Source organism: Mytilus galloprovincialis, chromosome 2 (genome assembly GCF_965363235.1).
Source record: "Mytilus galloprovincialis chromosome 2, xbMytGall1.hap1.1, whole genome shotgun sequence".
Classification (NCBI taxonomy): Eukaryota; Metazoa; Mollusca; class Bivalvia; order Mytilida; family Mytilidae; genus Mytilus; species Mytilus galloprovincialis.
This window is the reverse complement of record NC_134839.1, coordinates 64,759,098-64,786,891: the sequence shown is the minus strand read 5'-3', so window position 1 is coordinate 64,786,891 and position 27,794 is coordinate 64,759,098. Positions and strand designations below refer to the sequence as shown.

General features: G+C 31.5%; 1 protein-coding gene across 4 annotated transcripts in view; it reads right to left on the bottom strand.

Annotated features, from left to right (window-relative positions):
- Positions 1–27,794, bottom strand: part of LOC143064119 (muscarinic acetylcholine receptor gar-2-like) — a 107,155-nt gene that overhangs the window by 29,327 nt on the left and 50,034 nt on the right. For 3 of the 4 annotated variants that reach the window (XM_076236701.1, XM_076236704.1, XM_076236702.1), the window contains exons 3-4: positions 23,082–23,186; positions 1,026–1,118 (exon numbers count right to left, since the gene is read on the bottom strand). The gene's annotated coding sequence lies outside the window, so the exon portion shown is untranslated. The remainder of the gene's footprint in view (positions 1–1,025; positions 1,119–23,081; positions 23,187–27,794) is intronic. The other variant, XM_076236703.1, reaches the window with a different exon arrangement.

Below are 27,794 nucleotides of genomic sequence, written 5' to 3'. Positions count from 1 at the left end.
GAATTTGTGGATCCCAGCTATGTTATAACAATAGCTTGTACATATTTCCTTTAATGAACCTTTTTTTCATTTCCAAATAAGTAGTTATCATCCTCATTGATATTCATTTTCTCTGTCAGTAAATACGGTATACGAAGCGATTTAACCTATATTTTTACCATGACAAAGCGATCTAATTGATTGATAAATTGATAAAGTGTACAGTGACCGTGCGCATCCTATAATCGACCGGTATGTAAAACTAATAAAAAAAATCCCGAGTTACTGAATAATTTACTAGTGTTATCTTTTAAAACAGTTGATTACATATGACGTATTAGTATAGACTATTTGCCCTAATCAATTACAAGGACTATTTCCCTTATCAATTCTAAGTAGATCAATACCCTCTATATTTCTTCTACCTGGAGTTACATATAGGACAGTAAAAGTACACAGATTAAATGGTACCAGTTTTGTACATGCACATGTTTACTAGGACATTGACCTTAATGTAGATTTTATATAAAACAAACAGTACAGAAAAGCATAGAAGAAACATCTTTAACAATGTTTCCGATAAATCGATTGAACTCCCGAAGAAAAGAAACTGGTATATCGTGACACAACTAGAAATGAATAAACATAGTTCTGGGGATAGCTGAAATAAGTAAACAATCCTTAAAAGAGGGGCGGAAGATATCAAAGGGACATTTAATCTACCAGTAGGAAAAAATTATATTTAATTATACAACACAACCTTCGAACAACTCACATGGGACAAGAGATTTGCAATCCCATGAAAAATATTTTCGAAACAGAAAAGAAACAAAAACAAACAGCAATTATCAATTCAAAATCCAACCACTGAATCTCGTCAAGTACCTTATTTGATTATGAAAAATTGGTAAAGATGGAATCACCAAGCAAGTTTTTGCCGATCATTATATTTTACTGTGATAAAATACAAAAAAATACAGTGAGTTCAAATCCAACGAAAAAAAAAATCGGAACAAAACATTTTACAAAAGTAAAATAAGACATACCACATCTCACATGTTAATCTCTAAATCTAAAAGTTGTGAACGAAGTCCATGGGATATTCAAGGTATGTTGTCAACACCAAATCACTTTCCTACCTATAGAAAAAAAAATAATAAATATAAAAGTATATAAACAAAAAAAAATAAGGAGAACAGCGCAACAACAATCAGAACAGGAGAGAGTATCGACGCATGGTCAAAAGTGACTTTGTTACTTTATTTTTGGAATTTCTTTCAAAAGCAGATACATTTTGTAATAATATAATCTGAGAAGTAAGACACATGGCGGCGAATGAATTTCACAAGAACGAATGCTGTATTAAATGGTGCTAATTCAATCTTTTATAAATATTTAAAAAAAAGTGCCACAAAACATCATATCGTATAAGCAGAAGACCACATACCCGATTAAGTTTTGGTTCAAATATCGATATGTTATATAGATTTTATCACGCATTTAATTGGTCATGTATGTACTGTTTCTATGAACGTCAATGATTAACTCCTGGGTTCTTAGAACCAAACCAACTGTATTTATCTTTAAAAGCGAATGAAGACGTAGGTTAAAATTTGCGAGATTCGGTACTATAGTCTATAGTAAGTGTGATGGACACTCTAACTTGGTGTCACTGGAGTTAAGGCAACACTAGTCAAACAATCTATTACTCCTCCACTAAGGTAATTTTGGTTATACCTCAGGTCGGGCCGCTCAGGTTGGTAACGGATATATTTAATCTCAAACTTCGACGAGCTGATATGACCACTAACCATATTTATGTTAATTAGTAATCATGCACAAATCTATCGATTATATAATTCTTTTAATAAGAATTAACAAAGTAAAATATGGTTTTTATATTCGATTATGTTATTTGCTTCATTATGATTATTTACAATCAAACCGTCAATCAAAGTCAAAACTGCTGTTCTTAAACAAATTCATTGCATACAGGATTACAAATTAATATTCGTTAATTAATCTCTAGTTAATACTTTAGTGTTCATCAAAAATCCCGATTGAATCCAGATTAAATGACGTGATATATTTTGTTAGTAATTTGGAAACACAGATGAGATGAAATGGATTAGATCATCCCCAATGGGAGTATGATGTTTAATTTAAAGCTTTGTTCCCAAAGGGGAAACATGGCTAATGTTTGATTAAATCTGCTGCATCTGAGGCTCAATATTGTAATCCAAACATTGAGTAGAGCTATATATACTGAAGAGATCATGATCTTCCAGTGCTTATTTATACTTTATTTTCACTTATTAATACTCCGCTAGCCAAAGTGTAAAACTATTGTAATATGCGTCCAGTCATACGTCATTTTATACTTCGGCAACAAATAAATAGATTATATAAATCATTTGAACTATGTGTACTAGCAGGCTTGAATACCAGAAAGAATACAACATATTATGGTTATGTGTTTTAGTTAGAAAGGGGATTCATCGCAAACAAATTGATTTCCAGATGTCCTTACCGTCATAACCATTTCGGAATTTATGTCTTTTAATGTTATTAGTGTTGTCTCTCTTTTGCATGCATCCAGTTTTATTCTTTACAAATATCCAAGACGTGTGGAACACTCATAGATACTTGCTGGTTGTTTGAACCATGATTTTTATAATAGCATATTTCATTTAAACTAAAATTAAGAAAATGAAAAAAAAGGACTCCGATGTGTTTACTATTTTAAAGACGAGAATCTCTCCTGAACTTGAATCGAGTTTAAAACATAATTTATCATTTTGTCCTCTTCTCTTTAATAGATACACTGGTAACATATATCGGAGTATAAAGTCAATGAGACAGTATCGGGACATCAATCAATTAAACAATGTTCATACGCACACTAAAAACAATTATGTATACGCACACAGAACACAATTTACAAAGACACACTACTACAATGTAAGAGGCACACCAATAGTCGATATACAAAATGAACACTTTTTAAATTTGGTAACATCGCCTTATGGCACAGTTTTCAAAAAGCACTTTACATACTATATTCAGATTGCGCTGAATAAAAGTTAAAACGTCTTCTTTTCTGTTTTCTAAAATTCATTTAGGTTTTTGTATTTTTGGTAATTAAACTCTAAACTCTGAAAAACATGGCAAACTGAACAAATACGAACATAATAATGCACTTCATGTGTCAAGTATTTGAATATTATAGTCAATTCAACTGCTTTGTCAACCAATAAACAATGCTTAACGATCAGTAATGCAATCAGGAGCAAAAGATGAATTGGACAATCACGTGATAGTGAAAATTTATCTGCGACCAATTGGTTTTTCACTGCAGTAATCGCCTTACGGCTCTAGTTTTGATTTAACGACCCACCTACTGATATCTTGTGATTTATAGTTTAAAGCAAGTATGCATGGTATACAATCATGGTATAACCACACGTTAAAAAGCCAAGTTTAGATATACTTTATTTTCATTTTTCTATTTTATCGGAAGAATAGAACAATTGAAATTGCATTCAATTTTCGTCCATTAAAATTGTGTTGCAATCTAAGCATTCCCCGTCAGCCCAGGTCAAACCAAAAACACACAAAAGCAGTGACGGCCCTACAGTATACTATTCCTGATTTTTTTCAAGAGATAATGTTTGAAAATATGATGTATTTACTTAATGCATTCGGACTACCTGACCTCGAGATAGAAATGTTTGCGAAAATGAACAACTATATTATTTTCCTTCGAGTGGCCCTTTTGATATCAGATTGTTAGGAAGAAATTTACAGATGGATTAGTTATACCATTCACAGAAGAGAGTTAAACTTTACAATACTCATAATGTTAAAGTAGCACGTATGGAATTTTACTGCGCCATATCAAGAGTCGTGCAGAAACAAGTGCTTTATGATGATATTTAGTAGTTTGATAGTCATGTTAATGGATTCATAAGAGGTCTCCATAATATAAAGTTGTTGACATCTGAGCATCGAAAAAAAGATAACAATAACAAGATTTCCTTTTTAAAAGTTTATGTTTGTATTATCATATGTTTATATGTGTACGGTCTGTTATTGACACAAACTTATATATACTTTGGCTTTTAACAAATCATACCGAATGACATCTGTTATATTGTCATGCATTTAAAACTTATCAAGGATAACAGGTTAAAGTTTGATACAAAAGACGCTCAAATTGAAACAATTGGTAGACCGAATCAAATGTGAAGTTGAAGAACATTAAAAACTAAAAATGCTAAAAAATTGTGGCAAACAAGACTAAGATAATTTAAATCTGGGGGTAGATAATACGGTTTTTTGACTTATTCAACATTTGATAGCAGTAAATTACAGGAAATGAACATATCGATGAAATACACGATAACACAAAAGTATTGACTACTGCCTGTGCTGAGTTCAATATCGTAGCAGCTACGTAGTGCTTCATAGATTTTGACTATTGAACTTGTAGCTCTAGACTAGTTCCTACATATATATTGATAGCAGCTACGTAGCCGCTACTGAACTCAACCCTGGTAACACCTCGATGACGAAACAGCAACCAGAAGTGGCATCGATCTAGTGGTTGTAAAAACTCATTTAAGATACTAGGCCTAAAAGTTACACACAAAACGAGTGTTTAAAATTATGCATAGACAATTAAAAAACTGAAGTGGAAAGCCATAGTTTTTCGAATGATTCAACATTTTATAAACAATAATTTTACAAAAAATAGCAACATCACAATGATTGTGTATTTGTTTATACATGAATACTGATGGATTTCATTGCAAAGAAATTCCTATAATTATCTATTAATGTTTGATAAAACTTATGCCCACCCCTTAAACCTTGCCTTGGATAGTAAATAAGTACATTCGGATGTTCAAAATAAACTTTATGTACACAATTGGATTGTACCCTATGGTACTTCAAAAGAGAATAATCCATTTGATGTTAATGAGTTTGTAACATATTGTGTGAAAACAATATTTATCTTTTTATCTTTAAAGTAACCAAGTTATCTTCAAGTTTGTCGAGAAAACGAACAGTAACACAACTACACAAACACCAACAAATTCTAGAGGTCAAAATACATAATTAAACCATACATATTTTTAGGTGGTCAGCATACGATCGTCAACACCGAACATCTAGTCTGATGTTAGCATTACGGTCTTAAAAACAAACCCAGACATGAAGAGCTCTATGTTACAACTTCCTGGAATGTAACATGAACGAATGAGTAAGGTATAAAAAGTGCCAAAATTACCAAGGAAAACTGAAAACGGAGAGTCCCTTATCAAATGTCAAAATAAAAAGCTCAAACACATCAATCGAAAGGAAAACAACTGTCATTATTTTGTCTTGGAAAGGATCGATTTTTGGTTGGGTTCGTGTTGCTCTGTCTTTCTAGTGTTTTATAGGCTGGCGTTTGTCTATTCTGCTTCTATTGAATTTCGTATTTATGAATGTGTCAGTTTGTTTTCGATTTATTTCTATAGAGGTATTAATACGATCATCAATAGTAGACCAAACTGTACAAGCTCCAAGATCTACATCTACAAAAATCACAAGAAATAGTGAGTATATTAAATTGAGGCTACCAAAGAATTGTTAGCAGTACAATGTTACCATAAATGACAAGAAAACATTATATGGTAAGACAACACTTAATTGTATCAGTATTCTCCATTGTCGCTCAGGTAAGGTTGGTGTTTTGAAAAAAATACTTGCAACCTTGCGTTTTTTGTTTGTTTAAATAGTTATCAAAGGTACCAGGATTATAATTTAATACGCCAGACGCGCGTTTCGTCTACATAAGACTCGTCAGTGACGCTCAGATAAAAATAGATATAAAGCCAAACAAATACAAAGTTGAAGAGCATTGAGGACCCAAAACTCCAAAAAGTTTTAACATTTCCAACCGTTTTTTTTACTGTTGCGGGGGTCTCAAAAAGAAGGATTAGTAATGTATTTACATTTAATAAAAATGAACAGTTCTTCTGCTATCACTGCTAGCCTTCCTATTGACAAATAAGTTTTGCGCATCTTGGATAGCAGATATGGCTTTTGCAGGACTCCCTCATCTTGCATATGCATGGCTTATCGATCCAAGTTTCTGTCCTGTTCCTCGCTATTTCTTTTTTACAATTTGCCTGTCAACATTTTTTTTTAAAGATTCAAGATTGCACACGAAAAGATAATAGTCAAGATGACACAAGAAACAATTAAGAGCATTTAGCCACACAAAAGAGAAATGAAAAAGCAATTACAGTACTATTTTTGAAAATAGTATTTTTACAAACGATTGTTCAACGTTTTATGATAAAGCCTATTCCCGTATTACTTAATGATGCTATAACATAAAAATGAATCGTCTTAAAACAGCTGCATTTATTTGAATTTTATAATGGCAATTAATTTAAATTGGTGTTTTACGTGTTAGGTTTTGTTTTATTGCCCTACAATTAAATAAAAGACACGCGTCATTGTACTTCAACTGAAAAGGAAATATAACTAACAAATTTCACAGAAAATGCTAAAATACATCGATCAAAATAAATAGCTATCAATATTTGTGTCAAAATGATACAGAATTATGTGATCTATTATTGATACTATAATTATTTCTTCATTTGCTATAAAATTATTTATAAAACAGTGTCATTTATGTTTTAAAATGATAAATTAAGTAAACATAAAACAACTGATGTTCTTATAATCTACCGCCTAAAACAGAAAATATCTCGTAAATATAGCAAAGAACATTGACGAGACAATCTTAAGGTACAATATCGTCCATTCTGAACTTTTTTTTAAATGTATCTAAGGTTATTAAAATCGTCTTTTGAAATCCTCTTTTTGGACAAGGTTTATTAATAAATAATTCATTAAGAAGAACAAGGTTTACCTCAAGGAAACCTCATAAGCAATAACACTTTAACGTTTGAGTGTGATTCGCAGGAGTTCGTCCATTTGTATTTTTGTCTATCTGATGAGTTAAGCCTTTTTCAACTGATTTTTATAGTTCGTTCTTATGTTGTACTGTTATACCACTGTCCCAGGTTAGGGGGAGGGTTGGGATCCCGCTAACATGTTTAACCCCGCCACATAATTTATGTATGTGCCTGTCCCCAGTCAGGAGCCTGTAATTCAGTGGTCGTCGTTTGTTTATGTGTTACATATTTGTTTTTCGTTCATTTTTTTACATAAATAAGGCCGTTAGTTTTCTCGTTTGAATTGTTTTACATTGTCTTATCGGGGCCTTCTATAGCTGACTATACGGTATGGGCTTTGCTCATTCTTGAAGGCCGTACGGTGACCTATAATTGTTAATGTCTGTGTCATTTTGGTCTTTTGTGGATAGTTGTCTCATTGGCAATCATACCACATCTTCTTTTTTATATTAACTGGTTATGTTAAAAAAGGAAATGTTCGCCCGTGCATTACCAATGTCAAATATGAATATGATGTCTTTCTTACTTCAGCCATTATGCTTGAAAACTTCTTTGTGGTAAAAGGAGGATACCGAAGGATTGTCATACACATAAATCGAAAACAAACAGACAGAAAACGAAAACAAACCAAACCGACGAACATCAGTTCACAAAACACAGCATAATAACTAACTACACGAATTTCGTCAAAAACCGGGAATGAGTTTAGCTACACGGAAAAGGAAATAAGTTCCGGTTCCACGTACAACATTCGACGTGTAACTCCTAAAACATACCTTGATAAGTTTTTCTCAAGTTATTATGCATCACAAATTAGCAGATTGGTAATTGACTCATACATTATTCAAAGACATAAACAAATAATAACAAATCAATAAAATAAAATTAGGAATAAGGATTTGTTGAAACCTTACAATAAAAGATATTACTCCATCTTTCCAATTGCGAACTTTCCATTTCTATGTAAAAACACTCCAGCAGCGCTTGTACATGATGTATATGTATCACAGCTGCTAAAATATCCAGGGACTTGCTTTTCTATCATGCTTTCATTATACGTGTTGCTGCTCACAAGGTTTCCATTTAACCAAGGGCTCTTACTGGTAACATAGAAGTCCCTTTGAAAGTTGTGCTGGTGCAAACATCACCGGTAATTAAAATATATTTTACAGATGATCACGACTTTTCTCTATTATCGTAGCAACTATTTCGTCCGGCGTCTTTGTTAGATTTATTTGACTATGCCTGTTTGTTTGAATTGTTTAGTAAGATGTGTAGTACTTCTGTGAAGCATTTGCACACTATTTTGCTTCTGGATCAGATTAACCTATTTTGTCATCCAATGTGTTAATATAACGGAATTATTAACAACAATCAATCATGTGAGAGGTTTGGCTAGCTTTATAACTAGGTATAAAAATTTCTTTTGAAAATGCCTGTACCAAGGCAGAGTTGATTTTCACTCGCTCAGTTGGTTGACTACTTTTGATTTTTGAGTTGTTGTGGATTTCCCCATTTTGTATTTATCAAAGAGCTCAGTAATTGTTTTTTCGGAGATTTACCACATAATGTTTACCATAATAAACTTGTCAGGTTTTTAATTGTGACAATCACGAATAATTGATGTCGACACAGAAATATTACAATGTCAAAGAAATGCCGGAAACAATTTCCACGACATTCAACATAATTTCACATTAGAAAAAAGACTTTTATAATTTTCCTCTGTATAGAAAAAACTGCTGATAAATATCATGTCTAAAATAGGTTATTGTTTCCTGTAATATAATATGTAAAGATAGAAATAAACGAGTGATTAAAATTATACGTATTTGTCTTCCAAATTACATGTACAGTTAAACTAGATAAACACATAATAGCATTATCTTTTAGAAAATACCTAAGTGATATCAAGATAATTTTCTAATACGTAATTCTTGTAAAAGGATGTGCAAGTCATTTCCATTATGGCATTAAAAGTAAAATAAAACTAAAATAGAAAATGGTTTCATCAAATTTATCATTGCGTATTACAGAACCAAAGAAATACTAATTTATTGAATACTACAATAAAACGTAGTGCGTTTTAACCAGCGAACGGAGTAGCAAATACTAAAGCAAAATACAAATGTATTGGGTATTGCAAGAAATCGTAGTGTGTTTATCCCAGCTTACAAAGTAGCAAATAATAAAGCGAAATCCAAATGTATTGAGTACTACAAGAGATCGTAGTATGTTTATTCTAGCTTTTAAAGTAGCCATTACTTAATAAAGGCAACATTATATAAAAAAGAAGATGTGGTATGATTGCCAATGAGACAACTATCCACAAAAGACCAAAATGACACAGACATTAACAACTATAGGTCACCGTACGGCCTTCAACAATGAGTAAAGCCCATATCGCATAGTGAGCTATAAAAGGCCCGATAAGACAATGTAAAACAATTCAAGCGAGAAAACTAGTGGCCTTATTTATGTAAAAAAAAATTAACGAAAAACAAATATGTAACACATAAACAAACGACAACCACTGAATTACAGGCTCCTGACTTGGCACAGGCACATACATAAATAATGTGGCGGAGTTAAACATGTTAGCGGGATCCCAACCGTCCCCCTAACCTGGGACAGTGGTATAACAGTACAACATAAGAACGAACTATAAAAATCAGTTGAAAAAGGCTTAACTCATCAGATGGACAATAATACAAGTGGACGTGGCCCGGTACTTATACATCCCGACACAAAAAGACACAATGAACAGATCTGAGAGTACTCGCAGTTATCTGACATCTAGTTCAAAGCCACTAACAACTAATAAAAAAATCATGCAACTAAGACTAAACAATCAATCCGTACACATCCAACATCCAATGGATTTAGTGTAAAGACGTCATAAACAGCCAGAGAAAAACATGACCTTGTGCAATGCCAAGTTACAGGTATCGACAGATTGTAGATCCATGAATATGCATATACATATAACATACTAGGAATAGCTTTTAATTTACTGATAACAAAATCAATATGTATACCAATAAAACAATATTCAATGATCTTATTACAGTGTTGAATAGGTAACCTTTTAGAATAAGTTTATTTAAAGGAGCGACAAGTTTACATGAATCATTTCTAAATTTCCGAGCACGGTTAACAACATTAGTATTCCGCTGTCCGAAAGTCGTCGATTCAGAGAGAACAAACACGGGAAACAGACTTAAACCAAGGGAGACGCATCAACTAAAAGAGGAAAACAAAGAAACAATAGAAACACTGAAGTGCAACAAAAAACAAACGACAATGTGATTGACCCCTCACAAAGTAGAAAATACTAAAGAGAAATACACATGTATTTAATACTACCAGAAATCGTAGTGTGTTTATTCCAGCTAACAAAGTAGCAAATACTAAAGCGAAATACAAATGTATTGAATACTTCAAGTGTCTTGTATAGAAAGCAGAATAAGTCAAACATTCATATATTTCTAATCAATATATTATAGATTCAGATTCAATGTTACCATTTACATATAATACATAGATATAGGAAGATGTGGTGTGAGTGCCAATGAGACAACTCTCCATCCAAATAACAATTAATAAAAGTAAACAATTATAGGTCAATGTACGGACATGATTACATTTGGTAGCTCCATAATTCATTTTGTAACCACGTTAATTTTTACTATGATCCATACCACATGAGATGACCGCAAGCAAAATTTTAGTTGTTATGTGCCTTAATATATCGAAATCGTACTTCAGCAATTACACTTGCTGTTTCACATCATTGAAACAAAAACTATTGGCTGGGTCTTTTCTTTTTGGATTCGAATTAACAATTCGATAATGTGTGCATAGTCGATGTTGACAAGATTCAATAAGTGTGATAAGTGTATAATACACTACTTTGGACCAAACTAACATAACCAAACTAATATCCTTGATAGTTATCAAAGGTACCAAGCTTTTTAATTAGATATGTCAGACGCGCGTTTCGTCTACATAAGGCGCATCAGTGACGCTCATATAAAAAAGTTAGAAAGCCAAACAAGTGTAAAATTATAGATAATTAATAACCTTAATTTCCAAAAAATTGTGCCGATTACGGCTTATGTAGTCTATGCATAAGATAAGAACAGTCTTGGTATATCGAAACATGCCAATACAAATCCCAATTATGCCATTAGACACAAGGATTTAGGAAGTTTTCCCTCTAACTAATCGTAGACATCGGGTTTATATTTGAAATACCAGACTTGAGTTCCGTCTACATAAGACCAGTGTCAGTGGAATAAAAACTCTTGAAAAGTCAGGTCAAATGAAAATTGAAGAGCATTATTACTCCTTCGTTTAATTGAACCAAATCTTAAATAAGTTTACTATTTAGTCCTGTAATTGTAAATACATTTCATAAGGAAACATGACTTCCTCATCAACTAAAATTGTTTTATACCATACTAAGATATCTGCTCTTGTTTACGTAATTTAGGAACTGCTTAAGCCTAGATTGACTTCTTTCAGTAACGAGTTCTGGCTTAAAACAATTGTGGACAGTTTCAATATAATACGGTTTCGAAAAGTTCTACCCTAGAACTGATTCTTACAGTTCTATCAGTAGAACACTTTTAGGGCAGATATGTTTATGAGTAGAACTGTTCTCTATGTACACAATATACTAACAAATTCGAAGAGAAGTTTATACTAATCCTAACTCTATTTCCATCCTGACAAATATTATTGAAAACAGGATCGGTTATGTAATTTGTCAAGTGTTGCTTTCATTTTGTATAGTACTGAGTCGATACCGCCACTAATGGACTATTAGTTCCTGAGGGTTTCATTAGCTCAGTATATTCAGCACTAACATGATTTAAAACAAACCTTCCTTAAACTATGTGTTTGTTTTCAAAGCTTTATATCAATTCATCTGACAAATTTGAACTTAGATAGGCTTATTTGGCTGTTAGTTAAAGTCATATATAGTTCTTCAACTATTTTGGTTTTGATACATATTTTGCCTCATTACATTTGGCTTTGCGCGTTCCTGATGAAGGTTAATCCAGAAATTCGCATAGGACATATACAATTAATAAATTTGATAAAACATAACATAATTTTTATAAAGCAAACGACACAAATGCCAAATAGAAAAACGACGACAAGGCAAATAACAACCATGACTAAACATTACGCAGAAAATAAAGATTGAGTAACACAAACACAAACAGAAGAAAAAGGGCAAGATTTAGTGGTCCGGAATGGTCAGCCGTTTCTGCTCCACTAATGACCTCCTTTGTGTAACACTTCACCATACAATACAAAAAAAAAACAACACAGGTACATTAAAGTAAAACATTCAGTGAGAATACCAATGTATCCTCAAGTTTGTTTTCATCAATTAAATAAACAATATCTGACTTTATACTTCAACTAGTTGTGTTTATTTCCTAAATATAGTAACACAGCTATAAATTAGTACAATGTCAATTTCATCATGGAACACGCTAGTATATGAATTTTTCAATCGTGGTTGCCGCTTCAATCTTATTTGTAGTCTCCGATTTCAAGTATTGCTTACTTATGAATTTAACACATACGTAGATTGTTTTTTAATAGAATGATCTTTTGAAAAATCTAGATAAATCTGACTTTAATTATATATTTTGTAGTTGATATATTAAAAACTAGTACATACTATATATTTCGTAGTGGTAGAAAAAGTAAAGGATAAATAACTGCCAAACTTGTGTCCATCGAGTTATTCATATTATAAAATTTGATAAAAGATATATTACATACTAATTCCGAAACACAAAAGTTATGATATAAGTTATATATGAATATATTAGAAATATAGTTCCTCTACTGCTTAAGCGTTTCTTACACAAATAAAGTTATACTATAAATGTACTATGTGTATACAAAATAAAGTAGAAATAGGGAGATTAGATAAAACGAAGGCCACATGAATACCTATAGTTGCTTCCATCTATGTCTTTTGGACTCGAGTGGTTGGTTATCTCAAGGTGCATGTAAAACAAAAATTCTTAATTTGTATGAATTAAATGTTAATCTTTTTCTCTAATCTTCCATCCATGTCTTTTGGACTCGAGTGGTTGGTCATCTCAAGGTTCATATAAAAAAAATTCTTAATTTGTATGAATTAAATGTTAATCTTTTTCTCTAATCTTTTTCTCAAAGTTCGCATACATACGGATTAAAAAATTGACAGACGGAAGATACAAACGGGATGTTCAAAATTTATTAGCTGAGATAAACTGACAACGCGATGACAATCAAAAAAATATTAACGAAAAGACAAACAAGGCTTAAGCTTCAGCCGACAAAAAACTTACGGGAAACTTAAAGCTGGGCATGCCAATAATACGTCAATGATGATGGCAAACTAATAGGAAAAAATATAATAACGAAACTGAATGCCTTTAGCAAAACATTTTAGTAATATTCCGCTGATATTAATATATGTAACAAAATAAACATCGCTAGTTCGACAAGTAACCATCTGGAATCAAAAAACAAAAAACATGATGACCAATAATTAAAAAAAGAAAAACAGTTAGAGAGGCCCCTCATGGGAGGGTCCTAGTAATCACATAATCACCATTTTTTTTGCCAATATAATCACATAATCATTAAATATTTGCTTATCTTTAGTAATCAAATAATCATAAACTAAAAATACAGTCCTAGGTAATCAAATAATCATGAAATATTTGGCTTAATAATCAAATAATCATTAAAAAAACGACCAAGTAATCACATAATCAAAAACCCCATGAGGGCCCTCGTTAGAAATGCCCATTTCTTTTATTGCCCGAATATTTCAAGTCATTAAGTATTTGTATTAACTCTGAAAGGACTATCTGTTTCCATCTTAACGCAGATTGATATAAGTCATTTTGTTGGGGAGACAAAATATACAAGACAGAAACTAAAACGATTATATATTTTACAAATTCACTACTTCAGGAACAAATTACCTTAGCTGTATTTGGCAATTTTTTAGGAATTTTTGGTCCTCAATGCTCTTCAACTTTTACGAATTGAGCATCACTGATAAGTCTTTTGTAGAAGAAACACTCGTCTGATGCAAATGCAAAATTTCAATCCTGGTATCTATGATGAGTATAACTACAAAATTGAATGTACCTGGATATGATAAGGTATGCATAAAATCAATTAAAATTTCTGATGATGGGCTCCAGCTGATGTGCCAAACAAACACGCACACTTTTCAAATTAATTTACCTATCAAATAGTAAACGTTAGTGCGGAAGCTCTAGGAAGCCGTCATGACATATACACTTACATGTAATTACAGGATGAAGTAGCCAATATTTAATTCACTTTCAATTCATTCCGTCATATCGGTATCGACATACGATCTAAAGAGATGTTTAAAAATATCCCAGAATTGATCAAGCCATACTTCAGTGTCTTCCCGATAAAATGAATTAAATGTAAATTGAAATTGGACTTGGTCCATTTCACATACAATGCAATCAACAAAGTGAGTGCTTAGATAGGTTGATTAATTGCTTTGGTCATAGGGTTGAATTTGACTGTCGGAGTAGAAAGATTTGAAACTGATGTAAGAGCCATATATTGATTGTCCGTCGTTTTTCGAACAGTATATGACACAAATTTCGTGGATATCAAAACGAAGAAGACAGGTATAGGGTCATTGTCAATAAAAGCACACAGTTATAACGTTGGAATCACTAATAACTTGGATGTTACCTAATATTCGATTCAATGTGTAAAAATATCTATGATTAGGACATTGATCACACGATAAATGCACCTATTAGCAAATTGAAGCTAAGTCATTTAATCCTTATTAAAATCTGTCATTTAATGAGGACATATTCCATAGAAATCATATTTGCAAGATTATTTTGATGACATATTTAAACTTGTATCAAACGAATGCAGCTCGAATAAATTCCAATGTGAAAGTTTATCATTTTAATAATTCGACCGTATAAGTCAACCTTTATACATTTTGGTGTGTTGCCGTTTAGTTGCTTGCTCAATGAGATACTTTATAGGAATCTCAATGTTACACGGTATACCCATTTGTGTCCTTCTGCTGTTCTCTGCTCTATAGTCGGGTTGTTGTTGCTTTGACACATTCCCCATTTCCTTTCTCAATTTTATATGCAATATTGCAAATTTGTCACTTATGCAGACATATTTTCACAAGCAAAATTATCGTTATATTAGAACTATGTATGCATGAGATGTTACAATACGTATTTAATCTATAGCAATTTTCATTGGGTAGGTTTTTTTTATTTGAGTGCCAGTTTCTGCATGAAAAATAAAAAAAATCCCAAAACAGTAAAAAAACATCAAACGTATAACTTATTACCAACACTTCGTCTACGTTATAGTCATTAGTGACACTTGATTCAAAGTAGATGGAAAGCCAAATCAAATATGAAGTCGAAGAGCATTGAAATACAAAAATACCGAAAATTGTTCTAAATACGACTTAAAGATATTTAATAAGATTCCATCAACATTTGTGATCGCTTCTGAAGTGTGCTAATATAATGGGACTCTCATTTCACTAACTGACTATATCGTTTTTTTTTCCAAGTGATTAAATATTCGTGTCCAATACTACAAATAATTGAGAACGATATATTCTTCCCAACGCGTGTTCTGAAGTGGAATGATTACGAAGTAATGAGAAACAGTTGGTTACCGAGTGTTACAACCTTAATACTAAAACAGGATAAAATCAATCGCCCTATCAGTTAGGAAATACTAATTCCAATTAAATTGGGGTCTTAAGTTGGTCAATTGGAGCAACAAATGTTAAATCCAGAAAAAAATGATGATTATTAAGATAACAATTAAAAGCATGTTGAACTTCTATAATTGCTGTCATCTTACACCATTTGTTCATAGTTGTATTTTATGCAGAAAAATGTGCAGTAGGCCTAATGTAGCGATAACGATTGTAATAGTGAATTTTCCAAAACACTGATTGAATTATGCAGATAGTTAAGATAGCTTTCAACAAAAAGAGATATGCAACTTTTACATGTCACTTAGAAAATTATAACATTTTTCGGATTTTAATTAAATACTGAATCAATTTAAATGTAATTCGAAACGTTTTATATTAAATTTCACTGTTTACAATATGTGGTTATTTGTACTATCATGTCACTACCATATGCATAATAGATTTTACTTCCGTGTCATAACACACCTTTTTCCTTTTTCATTAACATCGATTTTTGTTTTATTAAAACAGGTATATTTAGTTTGTCGTTTGAATCAAAGTTGTATTAGATATTTACAATAGGAATATATGAACTATTACGATTACATAATGTTTGTTTACCACAAATTTAATAAAATGAACTAGATAATTGATTTTCTCTTCATTTGGACCTTTAATGGGAATTTTTATAATTGATACTTTATAGTGTTGTCGACGGCTGTTAAACTGAAATTGGGTATGCTTATAAAACTATAGTATTTGCTCAGCAAGTGAAAAAAATGATAAGGCTAATGTCTGTATATCACATTTTTTCTGAATTATATTGATAATCACACATTTTACATGGGAAATCATTTTGTAAACAATTGATTTATAATAACACATCCCACATAAGTGTGAATTTCAATTAGAAAAGTAGCATCTAAAACCAGGAAAGCTTTTCGATCATGCAAGTTGTGATTTCACGTGAGATAATCGGGTTGAATGATCTAAAATTGATCGTTTATAAATGTAACAAAAAAAAAAAATGCTGAAATATTTGTACATGGAATTGATTGCCTATGTTCACATGAACGTTAAGGTATAACAAAAGGCAGAAGACTGAAATAATCGAGTTACATAATGGCTAGGTAAGCAATACAAGTTGATTAAAATGCCTTTACAAACAGTAGGACACAGTATATAATGTTGGAAAACCCCAAAGTAAGGTTTATTTTGACAACGCCTTTTTAAAAAACAGAACACCTCCATAATTCCAGATGAATAAGCAAAATATATTGGCTAACAAAGACGATAGCAAAATAAGTAGAAACTTCAGTATTCTTAGTAAATATTAATTAAATTTTATGCGACATTCATACAAGTGAGAAGTTTATCCAGCTATAAAACCAGGTTAAAGCCACCATGTTCTACACAAGAAAATGCCTGAACCAAGTCAGGAATATGACAGTTGTTATCCATCCGTTTAATGTGTTTGAGTTTTAAATTATGCCATTTGATTACGGACTTCCCGTTTTGAATTTTCCCTCGAGTTCGTTTTTTTTTTGTTGTTATTTTACTTTTCAAATGAAGCAGACATTGAATCTTAAAAAAAAATGCTCAATATTTCCATGATAACTAAAATTTTTGGCTCAGTACTAAGGAAAGTTACTTTAATAATCCATAACATTAGATATTGTACAAGTTGACGTGTTCAGTGTAACCGTGTTTCAAATATAAGATTAAAATACAATTTTAATGATAATTCATAATTTCTTTTACAAGATAGTTAATAATGTATACACCAACATATAACATTTTATATTACACTTTGATCTGTTTTCGACAATACGTAATGTAGGTATAGAAAAGACGTAATGTAGGTATAGAAAAGACGTAATGTAGGTATAGAAAAGACGCGGTAGATACAAAGAGCACATTCAAAGCACACAAATCATGGACAATATGATTTATAACCATGGAAAAAACGAAAAGACAAACAAGTGAACTAAACTCTACCTGGAAAACTAAATCCCGTTCAAGTAACAGAAAAGAATGATTTTATGGATCTATGGTTCTCTCGAAGGAAACACAAGTAATAAATACAATTTACAGTTTGATATCAATGTTAAAATAGCGACTTTGGTAAATTTGACATATTTTTTTTCTACTAAAATTTAAATGTTTTAGTAAAACAATTAGAAAGTAAAAAAAAACAGGAAAACAACATGACTAAAAAGGTCTTAAAAAGAAAAACTTCATATCTATTTTAGCGGATGGAGTTCAATGTCGTAATTCTAAAAATAATTACGAATCACTTTTTCAGGGCGAATCTAATGATTTAAAATTTGATAAATGATAGTACAAGCGAGTCTATCTTTTAAATAGATCATCAGAAACAACTATATAATATTATGTAATCCTGATATAAATTGTTTATTTGATTTGATTTTTTTCAACACTGCAAATATTTGATTTGAAAATATACATCAACATTCATCGGGAATGCACCCCATAGATCCATTGTCTTAGAAAAACAAATTGATGACATAGCTAAAATATTTATCTTCATGCTACATAAAACTAATAGCTGACAATGTTCTGCAATAGATCTGTTCAAACGAGAAAATAAGTCAGTGGTGGTATTTGAAGACGTACTAACATATTACGTAATTTATTTTTATCAGTTTGAATTAATGTTCTTCCTAGAAAAAAATCTCCCTAGTTTACACTAAGACTGCCTGCGAAACAACAATCCATTATACAGACGAACGGGCATGCACTTGAATATCTACATGTCAGACATCTGCTGGAACTGGAAATTTTAATCGCAGGTATGTACGTGTAGTTGATTGTGATAGACATGTATAATCCTAATCTTTTAGAATGTTTTTTCGAGAAAAAAAATTTGAAAGAAACATTGATAATTCACTTGGTCTCGTTTGAATTAAGCATGTTTGATCTTTAGTAGGACTCGATCTTACATTTTTTTCCAAGATACGCTATCTATAACAAAGATAATTTTGTCCGGAGCATGCATGCGATTTTGCCTCTGCACGTTAATCACGTAGTTATTGATAATATAAATGCATATTGTTATCAAAAATTTGCCCTTTTTGTTTTTAACCAAAACATATAATGGGAATATACATAAATCTTATTGGAGCATTAATAAGAAAAAGAACAGAACGTCTGAATATTCCGTTTAATAATACAGTTTTAAAAAACTAGTTTAAGTAAAATCTCAAAAATACCGAACTCCGGAGAAAATTCAAAACGGAAAGTCCTTAATCAAATAGCAAAATCAAAAGCTCAAACACATCAAACGAAGGGATAACAAAAGTCATATTTCTGACTTGGTACAGGCATTTTCAAATCTAGCAAATGTTGGCTGAAACCTGTATTTACAAATGTGTTTTTACAATATTTTTTCTGCCCAACACTTTTAAGTATTTTTCAATTGTCTTTTCTATATGATGACATTTTCATGACATATAACTTGACATTTATATAACATTTAAAAAAAATAGAGTTTGCTGTGTTGTAATTTGATAATAAATATATTATATTTTGTGATACTTTAGAATAAATCATGAAATCGTCTGATTAAATAATAAGCAAGAATTAGGAACATAACAGGTTTGTATTTCCGCCAGGACATAATAGGTACAGAAAGCCTAATGGGTTGTAATTTCTTTCTTACGACAATAACCGTTCCCTTCAATAGTACTCCAACCGCGAAATTAAAGCATTATTTCCACTCTTGAGAAGACATGATTTTGCGAGACAGCGGCAACAATCCAAATTTAATTGAACTCTTGTATTGATTGTAACCAATTTGAACATCATAATAAATCATTATAGCAATGTTTTTAGGCGATTCAAAGTTGTGCGTTGCTAGTACAATAATTAAGTGGCAGTAGTTAGAAGGTACTCTTTGAGATTGTCCATCTGGATAATAAGCATTTAGAGTTGATTTACAATGTTGATAAACACTTAAGAATAAACACTTCAAACAAAATTACAAAGTATCGACTCAATCTGACAAGAAGGCAATCAATTGACCACAATACAAATTGTGCAAAAGAATAGAGCGGGTGGATATTTTGCACATAAACAACATCAATTAAACTCAAGAAGAGCAGTTAGTAAACAAAACAGATTTTTTCTAAGAATGACAAAAAATAAGTTGATAAATTGATAATTTTATCTATGGAATCAATTAGCAACGCAAACTACTTGCTATCTACTTTATAATGACAGAAAAAATTCCACATTTGCTTACATGGTATTTAGGAGATAACTGTATTGTATTTTAAACTTGGCCTTCGTAAAATGTAGATTATAGTGTCGCAAATTGAGTTTAACTAGCTACGCGGAGCGGAGAATGGTTTCAATATAGACAACTAGAGTCTCTAAAGAGCCTGTGTCGCTCACATTTGTCTATGTGCATACTAAACAATGGACACCGATAAAGTCATGACAAAATTGTGTTTTGGTGATGATGTGTCTGTAGATCTTTCTTTACTGGACATTCCTGTTGCTACAATTATCTCTATCTATAATGAACTTGGCCAAGTAATTACAGTTGAAAATATTTTCTAAAAATTTAAAAAAATTATGAAAATTGTTAAAAATTGACTATAAACGGCAATAACTCCTTAAGGGGTCAATTGACAGTTTCGATCATGAGATCTATTTGTAGATCTTATTTTGCTGAACATTATTGCTGTTTACAGTTTATCTCTATCTATAATAACCTTCAAGATAATAACAAAAATCTGCAAAATTTCCTTAAAATTACTAATTAAGGGACAGCAACTCAAAAACTGGTTGTCCGATTTGTCTGAAAATTTCAAGGCAGATAGATCTTGACCTAATAGACAATTTTACGCCGCGTCAGATTTGCTCTAAATGCTTTGGTTTCAGAGATATAAGCCAAAATCTACATTTCACTCCTATGTACTATGTTAGCCATGGTGGTAATCTTGGTTGGTTGGCCGGGTCACGCCACACATTTTTTAAACCAGATACCCCAAGAATGATTGTGGTCAAGTTTGGTTAAATTTGGTATAGTGGTTTCAGAGGAGAAGATTTTTTTAAAAGAATACTAAATTTTTTGAAAATGGTTGAAAATTGACTATAAACGGCAATTACTCCTTAAGGGGTCAACTGACAATTTTGGTCATGTTGACTTATTTGTAGATCTTACTTTCCTGAACATTATTGCTGTTTACAGTTTATCTTTATCTATAATAATATTCAAGATAATAACCAAAAACTGCAAAATTTCCTTAAAATCACCAATTCAGGGGCAGTAACCCAACAACTGGTTGTCCGATTCATCTGAAAATTTCAGGACAGATAAATATTGACCTAATAAACAATTTTACTCCTTGTCAGATTTGCTCTAAATACTTTGGTTTTTGAGTTATAAGCCAAAAACTGCATTTTACCCCTATGTTCTATTTTGAGCCATGGCAGCCATCATGGTTGGTTGGCCGGGTCACTGGACATATTTGTTAAACTAGATACCTCAATGATGATTGTGGCCAAGTTTGGTTTAATTTGGCCGAGTAGTTTCAGAGGAGAAGATTTTGTAAAAGTTAACGACGACGGACGACGACGGACGCAAAGTGATGGGAAAAGCTCACTTGGCCCTTTGGACTAGGTGAGCTAAAAAGAAGACTTTGAGGCTCAAAATGAGACTATCTTGTATATTTTTTGAGAAATTACATACACCACAAAAATCGGAATTCAAAATGGTGGCTACTTAGTTACGGACTGGCAGAACGTGGAATCTAACCTCTCAAAATATTAGTCAACGTCCAATGAAAACTATAAACGAACTTATTGCATTAGAACTAGTATTTGATATAATATTCTTTAATTTGAAAACAAATGTGTGGAATTGTAATCAAACAAGACAGGTAGCTAGGCTGTTAGCTGTGGTTGTAATAGGAAAAAACCAGATCAAATAACGTCAAACTTAAAAAGACACACAACTATCGCAGACATTGACCAATCCATACGAATTAAAATCATTTAAAAAAAAACCAACTAATCAAGGCATATAATCTTGTTCGCCAAAACGCGCGTTATGCTACAAATGAATTACAAGCTGTTACGCTTGAATGAAATTTACAACGGCTGATATTTTTTATACAGCTTGATCTTAATTATTGCTCAAGTGGTTATGTTTTGTTGATATATAGCTTATTTCTTAATATCTTTTGATACAATAATAAATTATATTTGTTATGTGGGCTGGTTGTAAGGATATAGGTCACTGAAGTTGTGACCATGATTTATATAACATATTAAATATTAAAATGAGAACATATCTAAAACTACTAAGTTTATAGCATTATATAAATATCTTATCAAACAATAAAGTACATTTTTTTTAGTATTTTGATATTTTGGGGCAATACATGTAAACCACGATGTGGAGATTTTTGCTTAACGATCTTCGATCTGTAAATGTTAGTGATGAATGGGATGTCACTCTGTTCATGAGAAAAACGTCTCGTCTTATTTTGAAATCCGAACACTATATATAGCTAAGTTCAATTATGTAAAAGTCTAACTTTATTCATGAACAGGAATTTAGAGACACATTTATTTCTTTTTTTCTAATTAATGTAATTTTTGACTAGTGATGCTCGAAATCAAATATTTGAAATCCGAAAGCATTAAAAGTTAATGTGAAATGAACCAGCCAAAAGACCAAAATGGCGCCAACTGAAATAACAGTTAAGGAATACATGTAATTTAGGATATTCATATTGGAGTTTAACAAATTAAACTTCTTTGACCAACTTAAAATTAAAAAATATCAAAATCAAAATTATTTCATGCCAATTCCTGGCTGTATGACTTGAAATAACGCCTTGTAGTCAACAAGCATTTGGATTAAAAGTGGTAATATCAGCAGGAAACAGCTCAAACATACATGTGATGCCATGAGAGTTTTTTTTAAATTAATCTCTCATTATTGATGTTTGAAACTTAATATTTGAATTCTGATACAGTAGTATATAAATGTAAATCTGTAACCATTTAAAGTGCACTTTAATCGTTATTAATTAAGAAGGTTGTAAATTTATAATTTTAAGAACACGATTAGTAATGCTTGGTTGCAAGCTTTGGTGATTGAAGTCACCAATTGAAAAGGTTAGAAGTGGACATTTATTGTCAAACGTTTGGTGTACGTATTGGCTTTATACAAGATAAATTAAAATAACATTCACCTGTCTTCAACATGCAGCTTGTACGTACCCAAAATTAATATGGCAATGTGTTAATACCTAGCTTTACAAAAGGAATGTTCATTTTTGTAAAATTAAATTTAATAACTCTTTAAAATTACTAACCCTTTCAAGATGGATGCATTATTCCAAGGTCATTCGTTATAAGTACTGTTCAAAAGCAGTAAAAGATCTGCCATAGTTCAGCTACATTTTTTTCAAGGTATTATTCTGCAAACAAAAAGTAATATAAATAAAAACTAATTTTGATGACATTTTAAAGTACTATCCTTTATTATACTACACATTAAAGGTCAGTTCGTACTTTTTTATGCTATATATTGGGGAATATAATTCTAACTATGCGATATTCCTTACTTACCTTACTTATTTAGAGCTCAATAAGAACACTTGTTAAATTCAATGAAGAATCTTATCATATTTCAAAAAAGGCGCACATGAATTACAGAAGAAAAGGGGTAAAAGTCAACAGGATAGCAACCCAAAAAGAGCCACCTCGAGGTCACAATACGGTCTTTTTCAAATAATAGACAAAGTTATATGCGAAATATCCAGCACTTCAACTGATAACAATAGCTTTTTATCTAAAGATTTTTTTTTAATAATAATCATGCATATACAATTTCATTGTAAACGGAAGCAAGTAACTAAGTGTTCAGTTTCTTTGAATATCTGAAACTTAAGATTGACAAAAACGAGCTTTGGAAGAAACATATGTTTTACTGGTGGCATTCGACGTGGATACCTGGTTGCAAATAAGTTAGCAAGGAACTGGATTTAACATTTTTATTTATTTGTTTGCGCAGTGTTTGTGCTTTTGGTTTAGCCATTTGATTAGGGACTTTCCGTTTTGAATTTTTCTCGGAGTTCGATATGTTTGTAATTTAACTTAATAATTAAACTAGGGACCAAACAATGCTTAATTTGTGTATGTGTGTTTCGATTTTAATAAATCATGTGGTATTTTGGTCACTCGTAGTATATCTTTCGACATTTGAGTTCCAATACGTTATTTCATGTAACCTTTAGATCAATTGGAAAACTAACAATACAGGTATCTTTTTTGGTTTCAAAATCTTTTAAAAACACAAGAAGCAAAGGAAAATCTGTTTTCCATGAAAACCGCCTTCTACTGCAGAAAAAATATATTCTTGACGAAATTTCCCGTAAAAACTTCATCGTGGATACCTCATCTGTATGTCTGGCAAATCGGGTTGTAGAAAAAACTTTCATAATGAGTAAAACATCAATAACGTTTATTATTTATATTCACAAAATTCTTTGACAGAACAACATGCAGTCTTTGAAGCTATTGCAAGAGCTATCCTTACTTTACTTTAAATGTCCTGTTCACAACAGGAGGCAAACACTATGCCGCCTTTTTTTTTCTTATGTCACTAATAATAGAAGGAGACGTTAATAAAGGCAACAGTAATATACCACTTTCAAGCAAAATTAAATAAACTAGATGTGTCATCCCGAAAAGTTGAAAAATCTGCAATTTCAATAACACATGTGTACACAAAATCTGTATAACTGTGATTTTTAATAATTTATCAAAGTCCAAAGCCTGTAAATTCAGCAAAAATTAGCAGAGCGGAACGAAACTTAAACTTGATTTGTAACTCAACGAAAGTAACTCACATACCAAAAGTCAGCCCTATATCTGAAAGTGTTTAGAAAAAAGTCTGTATAATTGTGATTTTCAACAATTTATCAAAGTCCAAAACCTGTAATTTCAGCAAAAATTAGCGGAGTGGAACGAAACTTAAACTTGATCTGTAACTCATCATGGTTAACTCATATACCAAAAATCATCCCAATATCTGAAGGCGTTTAGTAAAAAGGTACGTATAACTGTGATTTTCAACTATTTCTCAAAGTCCAAAGCCCGTAATTTCGGCAAAAATTAGTGGAGCGGAACGAAACTTAAACTTGATATATAACTCATCATGGTTAATTCACATACCAAAAATCAGTCCAATATCTGAAGGCGTTTAGAAAAAAAACTCCGTATAATGGTTTGTTGCGGAATGACGGAATGACGGAATTTCGGAATTGCGGAATTTCGGAATTTCGGACAAGGGTAAAACTATATCGCACCGACAACTTCGTTACGGGGCCATAAAAAAAAATACCCTCCTCTTGTGTCGTGGCTAACTGGGACCGTCAATTTACGCTGATGGAGCTAATTTTAAACAAAGTTATTTGCAGGTACATGTAGACATCATAATAATATTTAAGGCTTGAATTTGTAACTCATGACATAAAAATAATTGCTCTATACTTATGAGTTCTCCTCTGTTATATTTCTGATATTTTTTAACGGCAAATGTTTTCTATTATGAAATAAAATAGTGCATTGGTAAATAGTATTTAGTACATACATTTATAAAATAATAACATCAAATTCTTTAAACAACAAAAAATACTCCGATAAAAAGTGAAATAATAAAAACACCGAATTTCGAGGAAAATTCAAATCGGAAAGGTCATAATCAAATGGCAGTGTCAAATGCTCAAAAAACATCAAACAAATAACAGATAACAATTGTCATATTCCTGACATTGTACAGGCATTTTCCTAAGCCTGGTTTTAAAGCTAGCTAAATCTCTCACTTTAATAACAGTCGCTTTGAATTCCAGTATATTGATAACAATGAACAAAAAAACCTTCATAAAATGTGTTCACGATTAACACGTTTACACACAAATATAATATAAAAGCATTCAAGTTACGTTTTTATGTTAATAAGAGCATAAAAATTTGATCAAGTTTTTCTTTTATTAAACCGAGCACTTTTTTGTGATTTTTATGAATACACGTGTCATCAAGAATGTAATCTGATGGTTAGGTTTTAAATGACGCGCGAATGTTGTTAGTTAATTTAACTAAACGGGTTCTCGAGAAACAGTCACTTGATGAAATTATTTACAGATAAATGATCTGTTGTATATAAGAAATATAAAATATATTAGAGAGATACCAAGGGTCAAGCAAACAATTTTAGACAACACCTCACACATAACAATACAAAAAGAAAGAAATCATCAAGTCTTCGAAACACTACACATGCAGGTACTAAAGATTAAGCAAAACAAAGAACCATACAACTGATTTACATAGTACAATGACATCGTTCACGAAACTTAAAAAGAAAATCACAATTTACAATTATAGAACGTTGACTGTCATCATTTAAGGTCATCTACATGTACCCTAACAACCCTTTATACGTAATATCTGAGTACGTAATAGTTTCACGATAAACATCAAGTCTTCGAAACACTACACATGCAGGAACTAAAGATTAAGCAAAACAAAGAACCATACAACTGATTTACATAGTACAATGACATCGCTCACGAAACTTAAAAAGAAAATCACAATTTACATTAAAATTTATAGAACGTTGACTGTCGTCATTAAACGTCATCTACATGTACCCTTACAACCCTTTATCCTGCAATTGGGTGTCCTACTATACAGATACAGCCCTACAGATATCGCTATGCTGTATCTGTATACTATACAGATATCGCTTCTAAGCTCCGCCCACTGTCGGACTGAGTATAGTTTGAACCTGTGTTACCTCAGAATGTGTATTACACTTGCATTCCAATGACGATGACAATTGTCGATTTCAAAACTTGAATGTGTATGATTGTGTTACAAAATCAGCCATGTCAATTTCAGCATGCATGTTTAGTGAAAGTCAAGTCTGAAGCGTAGGACAACTCGTACACTTCTGTTTCAAATTGGACAATGTTTTGTTTTTAATTTTTACTGATGAAATTAGTTGTTATGTTAAAATAGATATTTATTCACCTTGAGCGATGTATTATTATTGACCATTCGAGAATCTTTTTTTGCGAATCCATCTTCAGCGTAATGTGTGATTTTGATATTACTACGCGGGCCTCAAGGGATTACAAATCGAAAATAAATGCTAAATATGTAAGTTTTTTTGTGTTTTTCAAAACACAAACAATTACAGAATTAATTGCAGGATAAAGACAATAACTGTTTAGTGTCTTTAAATATCAGCTGTATTTGTACTCGGCTCGAAACAGGTGTAGTAGCTCGCTAAAAGCTCGCATACACCTTGTTTCCTAGCCTCGTACAAATACAGCTGATATTTAAAGACACTAAACAGTTATTGTCTATTTATACGTAATATCGGAGTAAGTAATAGTTTTACAACAATTTATCTCATCTGCAAAGCGCGTCAAGAAATTCTCTATCTAAAGAATTGAATTCAATAATGATACAATTTACTCTTTAACATTAAGAACCAAAACATAGTGTGCTTAAGAAATCTAAACGTATAATGCGCAATTCAATAGACTAGTTCGAGTAAAAAATTTCGTGTTTAAAATCTCAATCAACAGACTTCCTTCAAGTGCATATGAAAGAAACAAATTATTTTACTGTAAAACTGTTTCCAATCTTGTTAAATGTGTAAGTGCCAAACCAAGCCTAAAGAAGTTTAATTGGTGAATTGAATGACTGTCAAATATTATGATAGAAGGCTAAGACTTCCTTTGATAATTGGAAATTAACTTTGAAAAGCTTTGTACTTCAAATTAAAGATATTGCAGAAATTGGAATTTTGTAAATTGTTGATGCTGAAAATAAGTGTTGCTTTTAAAACTGCCAAGGAGAAATGACTTGTGAATATAAATAAGAATATTTAGTATTATTAGGTTATAAAACACGGTGTTTAATTTTCAAAATGGTAGGCGATGTATTAAATCTTATTGCATGGCAATATTATTTTACTAGCAGGTTATACGAGAACCCACGTTATCCAGAAT